Raw genomic sequence first — 14,277 nt, 5'->3', positions numbered from 1 at the left:
AATGCACCGTCTGCAGTTCCGCATCCAAATGCAGAATCATCATGAAAGCGATGTCTTCGCAAGAAAATTAATGTTCAGTGACGAAGCCACATTTCGCTTTTCGAGAAAGGTCTGCCGACACAATACGGGGCAAGGGGACAAAGAATCCACATGTAAATGTCGACCCCCTCCGTCTAACAGGAGCTTCTCATGCATGGTCGTTTAAATCTTTGAGCGGGTTTAGTGACATATCTGAATAGTCAAACGGACTGTTTCTCTGGTACAATATCCACAGTCAATATCAATCTTCAGGAATTCTGGGAACCGGGATGACGCAAAATATTATTTTGATGTGCATATTTTGAACACACACATACACACACACACACACACACACACACACACACACAAATGCACACATAAACACATATACACACACACACACACACACACACACACACACACACACACACGTCAAATTTATACTTAAACATGGTTGTGAACACTTAAGCAAATACTCCAATGCTATTTTCATGCCTATAGACATTGAATAAATAAATAACGTGTTAACAGGCAAATAAACTTCTTATAGAATATGAGAACGAGAATAAACACACAAAGAACTTAAAAACAACGTTTGCTAATGTAACGTAAATAAGGAACTACTAATACATAGTTGCTAAATATTAGCAATTATTCCAAATAACTTAGGAAATGTGATGTATAAGAGAGCTGGTTTAAGCTATGGTACTTGGCGTGAGTAAAAAATGACTGCAATTGTAAATTCTAATAACTTGGTTACTACACCTCAGTGTAAGGTACAACACATTTCTTCACAGACCTGTTATGCTCCTCAAGTCTCACAATATTAATTCAATATTTAAAATGTTTCCAAATATAGATCAGCATGCAAAAAAATACTATGTTACGTCAAATACCACAATGTTATTTGACACACACACACACACAAACACACACACACACACACACACACACACACAAACACACACACACGTACACACAAAGCACACACATACACACTCACACACACACACGCACACACACACACACACACACACACACACACACACACTACACATTCTTGAAAGCAAGCGCGCACACACAGTCGCACATATCTGTCCAATTCGTGCCTGGAACTTCGCAGTGGACTCTCAGATTAAGTGCCACAATGCTACTCACGTGCCTAAACACAATGGCCAAAATAATTGCATGTTAAACGGACAGATAACGTTGCAATTAAGGCCTACAAGATCAATTTTGTGAAACTATCTTGGCCAGGCTTATAACTGCAGGAAATACATTGTGGTTAACATAATAGGCAAACACACAAACAGGCATTCCGAATTACTGGAATAATGTAGTTAATTTGGCCTGCTCTTCATGTAAGACATAATACACCCTCAAGTTAAATCATAATTGTTTTATGGTACTTGGCAAGCGCTTCTGTTTACCTCCACATGTAAAACACGTGAAGTCAGTTGTCTTTTTATGACGTTACGTATCGATTTCCTGCTGAGGAGTAGCTCTCTAAGTAACATCCCACATGAGCAGACCATTTGCTATTTTACCTGATGTTGCTCGCTCCGTAGGTAATTGGGCTATGCTCATCTTTATTTAGAAAGAATTACTAGACGTAGCCGTAGTGTCGCACGTCTGTATTCATGCCCAGCAGCTACCTCGCTGCAAATAATACTCTATAGCTGTGATACTACAGTCAAATTATCTATGCATTGGTTGGAATTGCGAATTAATTAAATAAACAGACATTTTAATGAGTAATCAATAAAACACGGATCTATTCCAACCTATGTAACTGAGGTGGACGACAGAGAACTACGTTCATCAATGTTTACTCATGCAAGTATATCTCAACTAAACAGGAAGAGGGCCTACAATATCCAATTAAAAGGCAGGCAGAAAGTAATATTATCAATTGCAGTAACGATCAGAGCGTTACGAGAATGGAAACAGAATCTTGGTAGCAGATTCCCCAAGCTAAATTGTCATTCAAGACCTATGTAAAATAACTCTATTTCATGATCATAATTCACCAAGTATTCACCATCTCAAAATAGTTCAGAGTTCAACATGACGATTTACAAATTAACACATATGATATAATGAGTAGAAAGTCGTACTGTGTGTATTCTCAGTTCCATAATGTCTTGTAGCAGCTGTTCACCTCCCAGAATCTATCACCTACACCAGGGGTGGGCAGCAGTTTTGTCTCTGGAGCCAGTTTGTGGAAGCAGAGATTAGTGGAGGACTGAAACTTTTAAAATGATTGCAAGCATTACTTAACTTTGCATTTCAGGAAAGGTATAAATTGTTACATAAAAATTCTGCATGTCGTGGCGAGCCACATAAAAACCAATAGTGGGCTGTCCACTCTATTTGCCCACAGGTAACCCACATGATCAAATATCACTCATTTCCACAGGCATGTCTGCCTTCTTCAAGCGCAAATGTAAAGGTCTCTCAAAAGTTAAAGTCTCGCAGTGGCTGCTCACAACCCAGAATCAGTAATCTGAATGATCAAATCAGGAGCATTACCACAGGTGTATCCGACTTCTCATCAAAGTGCCACTTCAAGATCCAAACAAAAAAATGTCCTCCAAGTTAAAGTCTTGTAGTGGCCATTCACCTCCCAGAATCTATCACCCACTCGACCAAAAAATGCACCATACCACTGGTAGGTCGGCCTTCTTCAAGAGCCATTGAAAAAATGTGTAGCATCGCTTCCTTGACCTCCTCACGCGAAAAAAGAAACAGGTCTGCCCACGCTTGACGCTAGTGGTGTTGCGCCACTGCCTGCTTTTCCATTGGCTGAGGGCCATCTTCACCAACAATACAGCATACTTAAGTTCTACGGGCATGGTTGATTCGATTTGACTATTTTTCACACTAAACTAATATATTGCAACAATGTTTTAATTAAAGAAATGTTATAAGCATTTGGTCACACTTAGGTGATTTACAATAAATACGAATAATAGTTAGTTCATAAATAAATAAGACAGCATTCTTGCGCAAGTGTGCTCGTGTTAGATGATAGCAGCTTGTCATTAAATATTGCTTAAAGAACTATTTATGCCTGCTTGACAGAAGCGAATTTTACGTTCTTCACTGTAGTGGTGTCAACTAACACAGGCGACTGACCACTTCTTAGATTACCATGATTTCACAGTAGCAATAGCAATCAATATTTAAATAAGTACCTGACAAAATATTAACATATTCATTAAATAACTAATGAGTATGTTAAGTTTAAGGTATTGATTCTGGATTCATTTGCTGTGTTATTCATTTGCTGTGTTATTGTGGAGAATACGACGTTCTGACAAACATTTTGCATAACGAATTGATGTAGAAAACGTTATTATGAATAAATAAAATAGATTAAGATATGTAGTTGTCAGGGAAGATAGATATAATACAAAGCTATCATGTGAGATATAATTTGTTGAATTCTCATGAAGCGTTTAAAAGTTGTTAATTCAGAGGTCATGACATAATGATTAGTCACTGTAAACTGTTAACTTGTGTAATTTTAAAGATATTGAAAATTATAGTTGTGTCATTTGATGCGCCTCATTTATCTGAGATTGCCAGTGCATTCAGTTTTGATTTATTATATAACTGTGATATAAAGTCTAAATTCTAAGAGTTGTAATTTAACCATCCTTCAGATTGCCTCAAAGTCCACCATTGCTGCTGCATTTCACGTTCTGCCAAGCGACCGACCATTGTCCAGATTCCCCGAAGTGGGTTTGCCCTGCTTCCTGTTACTTGTTCCACCTCTGCTCCGGGTGCCGGGCCTTACTTGTGGCTTCTGCTGGACCGTCCGCTGAGCCATGCCAGCTCATGGCCCTGGGGCTGTCCACTAGTGTTCAGCTTCACAGATTACTCACCTTCTACCAGTTCTGCATGCCCAAATAACTCGTCTACATACGTGTAACGTTAGAGTTTCAGTGAGGAGATGATACAGAACGTACTTTCACTTCAAACGCCTTTTAGCGCTGTTTCACCATCGGTTGAGGGGGGGAAGGAGATAATGCTTTACGAGACAAATACAGTCTATGGTATCGATTGACAGTTATTGATTTTTTTTTGAAATTATAGGTTCAAGCCGAAGTTAAGAAAGAAACTAAATGCTTTAATCTTTACCAGTTGGAACTATCGTGTCAAGGCTCTGGAAATCTTTTATGGACTGTATTTCCTATAATCAGTTATTAAAAACATCAACATTTATTGAAAATACGCTAATTGAAACATCCCATATACACACACAATGTAGCCAAACAACATTTTAGGAAGGAACGAAGCGGGTGTCTTTATTACAATCTCAGAAATAAATCAGTGTGGTAAAAATATTTTAATATTTTTGGGCTCACAATCTTGTTTAACACATCAATTTGTCAGACGTGTGTGTGTGTGTGTGTGTGTGTGTGTGTGTGTGTGTGTGTGTGTGTGTGAAACAACATTATGTCAACTGACATTAACGTTGCACTTTCCTACGTTACTGACGTGCTTTTTCAGACATATTAGATGGGGAAAGAATATTCTGTTACTTGATGAGTTTCATAGATGTGGAAAATAATTAGCTTGCGAAGGTCACTATAATATTTCACTCACTTTGACACCAGATTTAGAGACGAGTTTGTGACGTAGGAATAGCGTTGAGAAGTATCGTCAGGAGTGCACCTTAAGCTGTAAGTTAGATCATAATATGTGTTTTGCAATGCGGTATGCATGTCAAATAACGCGGACTGGACGCCCATGCCTGCCTGCCTGCCTCTTGATACTTGGCGTCATTGATCAACTCAGATGTGAAAAATGATTGAGGCCTCGTTTTCCTTTGCTAAACAAATCGAACTTTGCACCCATGCAAGTGCTGGTTTATGTAATTTTTGGATAAATATTTTAAAATATGCCGCAAAAATTTCAGAGCATTCGGATACTTTTGAGCACCCTGTAAACTATAGGTTGGTTACAATTAAACTTCCTTTACTTAACAGGCCCCACATAAATAACGATTAAAGGCTTGAAGCGACAGAATTTAATTTCTACATGAGAGGGTAACATTTGTTAACTGCATATCTTGTTTACGTTATAGGCAACAAAAGTTGCTCACTGTGACGACCATCTTCACCCTCGATAGCCTGGAACCGCACTAAGGATTGCTGTAATGTACCTTTGGAACGGAATTTTCAGCTGTCGTGACACAGATAGAACACTGCTTGAGGTTCCCACATCGCCTCTAGCATTCTCAGCCATGGCAACAGTAGCTTCCTCAACAATTTTGGCGCAATTGGCCGTTGGTCTCTCGCTGGAAAAAATTCAAAATTGCAAGTTAATTTGAACTTCCAAATCATCTACTTCCATTCCAGTGCGTAAAGAGGACTTCTTGGGGATTTTTTGGTATTCATGCAATATTTTTATAGACCCCTTCACATCTTGTCCAGACTCATGTTGACTGTCTGAAACTGCAATGCACACTACTGCTCGTGTTTTAACCCTATGTAGCTTTTTCCCAGTTAGATTCAACACCCCTTACATGGTCTATTTAAGATGTATTGAATCGAATTATTGACAAATGAGCTTGGAAGCAACACTCATCATAAACAAACGACTTGTTGATAGGATACATCCTGTGGAATGAAAGAAGAGTTTCGTAATGGAGAAAGTATGGGTGTTGAGCAACATTGTCAACTTTTTCAATATGTGGCTGGTTCAGATTGCATACCGATCGAGTTTTCGTTATTTCGCTTGGCACCTTACTAAAGTCACTGCAGTTTTTTTAATCTTTTAACATATTCATACATATATAAAAATGATGTATGCATGAATTATTTTCTGCATCTCCTCCTAAACCGCTGGATAGATTTCAACTAAATTTCGTACTCATGTCCGTTCCTCTCAGGTAATAGAACCACCTAACAATGATAGTTCAGGAGATACGACGACATAAACACTGAGATGCATAAAAATTAACACATCATGCATGAAGCTTTAATACATTTATTCTTTACTACTAACAAGGGAAACTCCCCATCTCACCCCCTCAGATTCAGTGGTAAGATGGCCCAGCGGACAGCCCGTCAAAAACTGCACACAGATCAAGCGTGAAAACAGGAAGAAGGTGTGCTTAACTGTGAAAAAAGAAGCAAAATAGGAACTGGGAACGATCCAAGCTGAAGATATGCAACATCAAGCGAATTTTAATAGCCACGGCTTCGTGCTTATGTGGTCACGGTGTTAAATTGCGAAGCGGGAGATTCCGGTTCAAATCTGCCGTTTGCCCCATTATCTTTTAATTTATTTTACAAAATCATGAATTGTCTGTCTTGTCACTGACGTGTCTGTTCGCTATACTCAATCTGTGTCTAGTCGTGGCGTAACGCCTGGTTGCAGTGGTGAGGTGTAAGGAAGGGATCTCCAAACGTACGTACCCTCTATTTGTTTTACACAAATACCACATGTTATGACTTTTGCGTTCCGTATTGGAAGTTTTGACTCTTGGATTCCCGTATTGTAACATAGTTCACACCTGTTTATATGTTCATTTCTGTGAGAGATCTATGAGGCATCTCTCCTCTCTCACTATTCATCACATTTAGTTGCGACTATAATATATTCTTACCACATGACTCATATTACATAACCAATGTATAGTATGACAACTGCCAGTACTACGGAGGGAGAGCAGATACGTCAATAACCGGACGGAACGTTCATAGTTTTGTGATAAAAAAAATGTGGCACGAGGAAAATTTGAATACGCACATCCCGCTTTGCAGTCCAACACCATTACCACATAATCGCGACCCCGTGATTCTGTCAGTTGGCCCAAAGTTGCATATCTTGAGCTTGGACCGTTCATTGTTTCTATTTTGCTTTTTTTTCACACTTCAGTATACCTTCTTCCCGTTTTCATGCTTGATTTGTGGTCAATTTTTGACGGGCTATCACCAGGGTTTTTTACCACTAAATCTGGGGAGTTTCCCTTGTAAGACACTCCTACATCGAGTCAATTCCAGGAGTTCCCTGACACCTGGTAGCGCTTTTGATAGCTCTTATCTGCGAAGCGAAAACTGCTGTAGGCGAAAACAATAGCCGTCTATAGAAATACGATGAGAGGTTGCCTCAGAAAAAATTGGATGCTGTACTTATACGTAAACTGATTGCGCATATTTAGTTGTAGGACTATTTTATAATTTCAGAGGTGTGTTTTAACGAACACATGGAAATGAAATTTTTTAGATATTACTTTACAACCACTGCTCATTTTCTGCTTTCATTTCTAATAGAAAACTGGCAAAATAAATACCCTGGCAACGTCGGGTTTGTCAGCTGGTAATAAATAAATATGCATATCTACTTCCTCATTTCAATACTAATTGCACTAAAATACGTAATTGCAACAAAATAGTGTAAAGTTAGGGTTGTTTAATTTAAAGTGATCACAGAATAAATAATATGAGTAAGTATTTAAAAACATTGCATTAAACGACAGACAAAATTGTAGATAAAAAGGATATAGAAAATAGAAGATGATTAAAACACATGTTTCGATATTTCAGGTCTACCTATGACGCTAATAACTAAAACTTTCATTGCCCTATCTCGTGACGGCACATTTTTTCCATCAAAGGGCACTTTTATACGGGTCTGCAAAATACAAAAAATGTTTAAACAGTAATGGTGGGAATGAAAATTAGGTCGAAAAACACTTATTGTCTGTTGTAATTATTACTTTAATCACTAGAATGCTGGTTTTGTGGAAAGTTCTTTAAATTATTGTGTACCTTGTCATCCGCAACGAAATGTTGTTTTATTATCATTAAACGCGAAAACAGGGCGTGATTGAGTTTTATGATTACTTAATGTTTTTCTCGTGGCTTCTGTGTTCATCTGGATGCTCATAAGTGATAAAAATACGCGCAGAAACAAAATGGGTGTTTTTAATGGACACTGCACCTAAGTTAAAAAGTTAAACTACACGAAACAATGTTTATATTCCTTTTGTGTTGTAGTCACCGTTGTTTCTCGACAGTTTTCATGCTTGTTCCGGCGCCTCATTTGAACGTGCTGTAACTCTCTCTCTCCGTCTCTCCCCTCCCCCCCCCCCTCTCTCTCTCTCTCTCTCTGTGTGCATTTTTTTTCTATTTATGTTGTCTCCTTTACGTAGTTCCTTTAATGTGTCAAACAATGAGTCACTGCATAGAACAGTGTAGGCGTTTATAACGTATTTTCTTTCTGCTATAGTCCTTTGTGTTGAAAGTTATCTTCTATGACAAGTATGACAATTATACCCGTTTTTATTTGGGTGGTACTTGTGAATTACTCACATTTCGGTCAATATGCTGTGTAACCCACTATTTTTTAGGCTCTGGGATGTTCTAAATATATCATTTTTAAATCTCTAGATGTCTGTCTTATGTATACTAACTGAAAAGAGTTGCATATAAGTTGTTACACCACTGATATGTTAAATACGTCTGTGAGTGTGACTAGCTTTCTGAGTTTTGTCTGTGTCTTGTTGTCTATTTAGTAACCATTCAGCCACTACTGTATCCTGTGTATAGTGACTGGGGTTCTTCTGTGTCGCTGTGCAGTGCCTTGCGTGCAGACGGCATGTTAACCCACAGTCTGCCTGCATATTTAATGGCTTAGTTTCTGTTTTGAGAAGGTACCATAGACATTCTCCACTGTGGACAACATACTACAATTAAAAAACAAACTGTAGAAGTTTCTCCTGACCAACGATCTCTGTTCCGTGGAAAAATTTATATTATTGTAATGTGCAAAAGGTAGTGGTGAGGAATTACTAACTCTTATATGCGTAAAAAGCATCTTATCGATGTTCAGCATACTGCCATATTTACAAATTAATTCGTGATGTGAATATAAGATGACTTCTTGCACATCATTAAGGTTTATCGTGCAAAATTATCCTTGTAACATGGACCTAACTAATAAATGAACTACCTTCTGCTTGTTTTACTGTAATTATTTCCTGTGTGTAGTAATGTTCATGAATGGCTGTTCTGTGTAATCTGTGGAGTATGAATATGAAGCATTCTTGTCTGGGTCTGAATTTGTGATTTGACTGGTTGTGGAGAGCGCTTCTAGCTTTTCTGAATATTGTAAAATCATGTATGTTGTTTCCCTTTCGTGTGATGAAACTCTGGATGCATAGTTTGTTGTCTGCTTCTGTTTCTATAGTGAAATAAATTTTAGGGTTTAAATACTATATTTCTCCAAGTAGTTGTTTTACGAATATGTTCACCAAATAATAAGAAGACTGATTGCTTGTATAATGAGCGGATCAGAATTCCCATAGTTTAGGTTCAAATACTGCTTGTCTTACAGCTTTAACACAATAAGATGGTAAAATACCTACTAGAAAGAAATGTTTTATTGTAGCCTGGATTATGTCGTACCATAAGCAGACCCTTTTGCTTCCACAGACACAACTAGACATATATATACAGGGTGAGTCACCTAACGTTACCGCTGGATATGTTTCGTAAACCACATCAAATACTGACGAACCGATTCCACAGACCGAACGTGAGGAGAGGGGCTAGTGTAATTGTTTAATATAAACCATACAAAAATGCACGGAAGTATGTTTTTTAACACAAACCTACGTTTTTTTAAATGGAACCACGTTAGTTTTGTTAGCACATCTGAACACATAAACAAATATGTAATCAGTGCCGTTTGTTGCATTGTAAAATGTTAATTACATCCGGAGATATTGTAACCTAAAGTTGATGCTTGAAACCTCCGACGTTCAGTTGCGTGTTGTAACAAACACGGGCCACGGTCGGCGAGCAGCATCTGCAGGGACATGTTTACGATGACGACCGTGTTTACGAGTGTGGCTGTAGTGCACTGTTGTGGTTTGGTCTAGCTGTCGCAGTGTCCGCATGTAGCGCTTGCTGCTATTGTTATTCTGCATTCGTCTCCGCACGCAGACCAACTGTAGTACACCGCGTTACCAGACGTCTGTGATAGTGTAGTGTTGTAGGAACTGTGACCATGGTGTATTCGAACTCTGAAAAGGCGGAGATGATACTCATCTATGGCGAGTGTCGACGAAATGCAGCTGAAGCCTGCAGGGTGTATGCAGAACGGTACCCGGACAGAGAACATCCAACGTGCCGCACATTGCAAAACATCTACCGCCTACTGTATGCAACAGGTATGGTCGTAGCACGCAAACGGGTCCGTAACAGGCCCGTCACAGGAGAAGCGGGTGCAGTTGGTGTGTTAGCTGCTGTTGCCATACACCCACACATGAGTACACGGGACATTGCGAGAGCCGGTGGACTGAGTCAAAGTAGTGTCATGCGCATACTGCACCGTCACCGCTTTCACCCGTTTCATGTGTCGCTACATCAGCAATTACATGGTGATGACTTTAATCATCGAGTGCAATTCTGTCATTGGGCATTAACAGAGAATGCGTTGCAGTTCTACCTGTTTACCGATGAAGCGGGTTTCACAAACCACGGGGCAGTGAAACTACGGAACATGCATTACTGGTCCGTGGACAATCCTCGCTGGCTCAGACAAGTAGAGCGACAGCGACCGTGGACTGCAAATGTATGGTGCGGAATCATTGGCGACCACCTCATTGGTCCTCACTTCATTGCAGGGGCCCAAACAGCTGCAACATACATCGCGTTTCTACAGAATGATCTGCCAACGTTGCTCGAAAATGTCCCACTGGAAACGCGTCGACGTATGTGGTATCAGCATGATTTTGCTCCTGCACATTCCGCAATTAACACTAGGCTGACCCTTGACAGGATGTTCGACGGGCGTTTCATAGGACGTGGAGGACGCATAAATTGCCCAGCCCGTTCTCCTGATCTTACAACTCTGGACTTGTTTCTGTGGGGTACGTTAAAGGAGAATGTGTACCGTGATGTGCCTACAACCCCAGAGGATATGAAACAACGTATTGTGGCAGCCTGCGGCGACAGTACACCAGATGTACTGTGGCGTGTACGACATTCATTACGCCAGAGATTGCAATTGTGTGCAGCAAATGATGGCCACCACATTGAACATCTATTGGCCTGACATGTCGGGACACACTCTATTCCACTCCGTAATTGACAACGGAAACCACGTGTGTACGTGCACCTCACCCCTCATGGTAATGTACATGTGCGTCAATGAAAACGACCAATAAAAAGGTGTTAGCATGTGGACGTAATGCGCTGTTCCAGTCTCTTCTGTACCTAAGGTCCATCACCGTTCTCTTTGGATCCCTACGTAATTCGGTGCTCTCCGGTACACACGATCGAACAGCGAAGGAGTGGTACTCAAGCGTCAACTTTAGGTTACAATATCTCCGGATGTAATTAACATTTTACAATGCAACAAACGGCACTGATTACGTATTTGTTTATATGTTCAGATGTGCTAACAAAACTAACGGGGTTCCATTTAAAAAAACCTAGGTTTGTGTTAAAAAACATACTTCCGTGAATTTTTTTATGGTTTGTATTAACCAATTACACTAGCCCCTCTCCTCACGTTCGGTCTGTGGAACATATATATATATATATATATATATATATATATATATACATATATATATGTGAGAAGTGACATACGCCAGTTTAACGTCAAATTCTGCCAATTGATGACGTAAAGTAGCAGAAACTATTTGGAGCATAGTGAAGACGCTGACAACACCTTTGGCGCTCTACAAAGCAGTGTGTTTTATGAAAGCTGTCGTACAGAGTGTAGACAAGCTGAAAACATTTGCGGTCAGTAAGTGACCCTGTCTGCAACGTTTCTGCTCGCTAGCATGAGTTTACTTTGACCAGAAGATGAAGGTTACTGTCTCCACTGGAGCACGTTAGACCTTATTTGTTCTTCTCCACAGTCAGTCAAGGTTCATTTTGAAGCCAACCCAACGTCATGGATTGTCCTCGTCATCGATTATCCTCGAATGTGTCGTCATATGTACGCAGCTTATTTTGCTCCACACTGTATTACTTCAACTGCTTCTCGTCGACTGAGCAATTCCGATGGGACGAAAACGGGAGAGTTTTGAGGAAGCAGTAAGCTATTCGATACGCCAGTATCTGCCGGTAAGGACCATTAGTGAAAACTGCTTATTATACGTCGAGAAGAGGTACAAATATAACTATATTCTCAATAACGGGAAAGACTTTCTCAGAATGTTTTGTTAGTTAACTAAGTACCGAAAAAAGCATTTCGCGGAAGTGGCTGCGTACCGATAACTCACGAGCAGCCAACGTGAACGGCCGTTAGTCTCTCGGCAGCAGCTCACCGTTTCTCCGAATCAGGCCACGTGAGGGCGGGTAGCGTAAGGGGAGCCTGCACTTGTCGCTCCGCGCCTCAGGGGAACGTCACCAACCAACATCTTCTGTACGAACGTTACATCAGGCCCACGTCATACGAAAAAGGGTAGAGGCATATTACATGAGTTTTGACGCCCTGTTCGGCCCACATACAGGGTGATTACAATTGATCTTTCAATTTCAAAACACAGTGAAAGAAGAACAACTACCCAGAATGACGTCAAATTTGAACTGAATATTATTCAAGAGGGGGAAACGTTAGAGAAACGAAAAAATAAAAATAAAAAATTAACAAAAATTTCCCTACTAGATGGCGCTCTAAGCAGGTGAAATTCAATACGACGGCTATAGCGTGCTTTGCACATTACACCAACTGTATTGTGCTATGTGCATGATTGCACGGGTTGGGCATGCAGCAGCTCTGCCACTGTTGTTAGGTAAGCCCATGCCCCACAGCAAGGACGTACCACATAGTATTTTTAATTGTTCTTAGTTCAAAAACCAAACAAAATGCAGCAGTGACATCGGTGTTTATCTCTCTTGGCCCAATAACCGCGTAAAAAGCAACAATGAAATCTGTTTTTAATTGTCGAGAGACCGGCGCAAGGTATGTTCAATATGCTGTCTACCTTTTTCTGCCATAAGTTGAAATCGAGAAACAGCATGTTCCACAACAAATCAGATTGTCCCAGTGCTCACGTACATAATACATTGCGCAGTGTGTGCCTTCAGTTCTGCTACGTTTGTAATCGAAGCACTGAACACAGCATATCTGAAATAACCCAACATCCAGAAGTCAAGCATATAAAAATGAGGTGATCTGGACGGCCAGCCTGTAGAGAAATGAATGCTGATAATTCTAACATTTCCAGAATGCCTCTGCAACAGTTGCTTCACTAGCTATGCAATGTGCGGTGGAGTGCCAGCCATTATGACTAAAAATGATCCAGGTCCGCACACCCTCGCTTTTGAAGGGTTCGAATGACACTGGTGCGCAGCAAACTTTCATACCGTTTGCCAGCCACTCTACAGCTATCAGGACCTTGTCGATGAAATATGGCCTTACGATAGACTATGCCATCAACCCGCACCACACGGCTGTCTTTGCAGAATGAAGCGGTGCCGGTTGATGTGCGAGCCAATTTACATTGTCCTTAAACTGAAATTCTGTATATTTTCATGTCCTTGGAGAAGGAAATGCTGCTTTCTCTGCCTACACATTGTTCCACGGCCATTCATTGTCTGCTTCCATGTGAGCAAGAAATTCTAGAACAAACGTTTGACTTACTGGTAGGTCAGCATGAAGAAAATTCTGAAGTCAAGCAATTTTGTATGGATAACAATACAGCAAGTTTCGGCGAATTTTATGCATTGGGCTCACAGGCATGTCCAAGGTACGGGCAATCCTCGTGCACTGTATGTTTGCGCACCAGCCCTCGATTCCTCATGCAACTCAACTGAAGTTGGATCAATTGCTTCCCCCCACCTCTCCCCCTGCGACAGTACGTTTCAAAATAAATTGTTTTTCGAATTTATTAATCATTTTCTCTAGAACATTGGCAGACATCGGACCACCGTTAAGGGGGGGGGGGGGGGCAGTTTATCAAATTGACCAAAAATGTCAACGTTCGATTTATATTTTATTTGTTAGTACAACTCATGGACAATCAGTTCCCAAAGTTTCAATGTTGAAATCGCATCCGAAGTGTCTGAAAATTTATTAAAAGTGTGACGCGGCTACATTAGCTGGTGTAAATATCTACAAGCTCAGAGGGACAACAGCCGGCCAGAGTGGATGAGCGGTTCTAGGCGCTACAGTCTGGAACCGCGCGACTGCTACGGTAGCAGGTTCGAATCCTGCCTCGGGCATGGATGTGTGTGATGTCCTTAGGTTAGTTAGGTTTAAGTAGTTCTAAGTTCT

Source organism: Schistocerca americana, chromosome 2, assembly GCF_021461395.2.
Source record: "Schistocerca americana isolate TAMUIC-IGC-003095 chromosome 2, iqSchAmer2.1, whole genome shotgun sequence".
Classification (NCBI taxonomy): domain Eukaryota; kingdom Metazoa; phylum Arthropoda; class Insecta; order Orthoptera; family Acrididae; genus Schistocerca; species Schistocerca americana.
The sequence above is the reverse complement of the archived record's forward strand: the minus strand, read 5'-3'. Positions refer to the sequence as shown.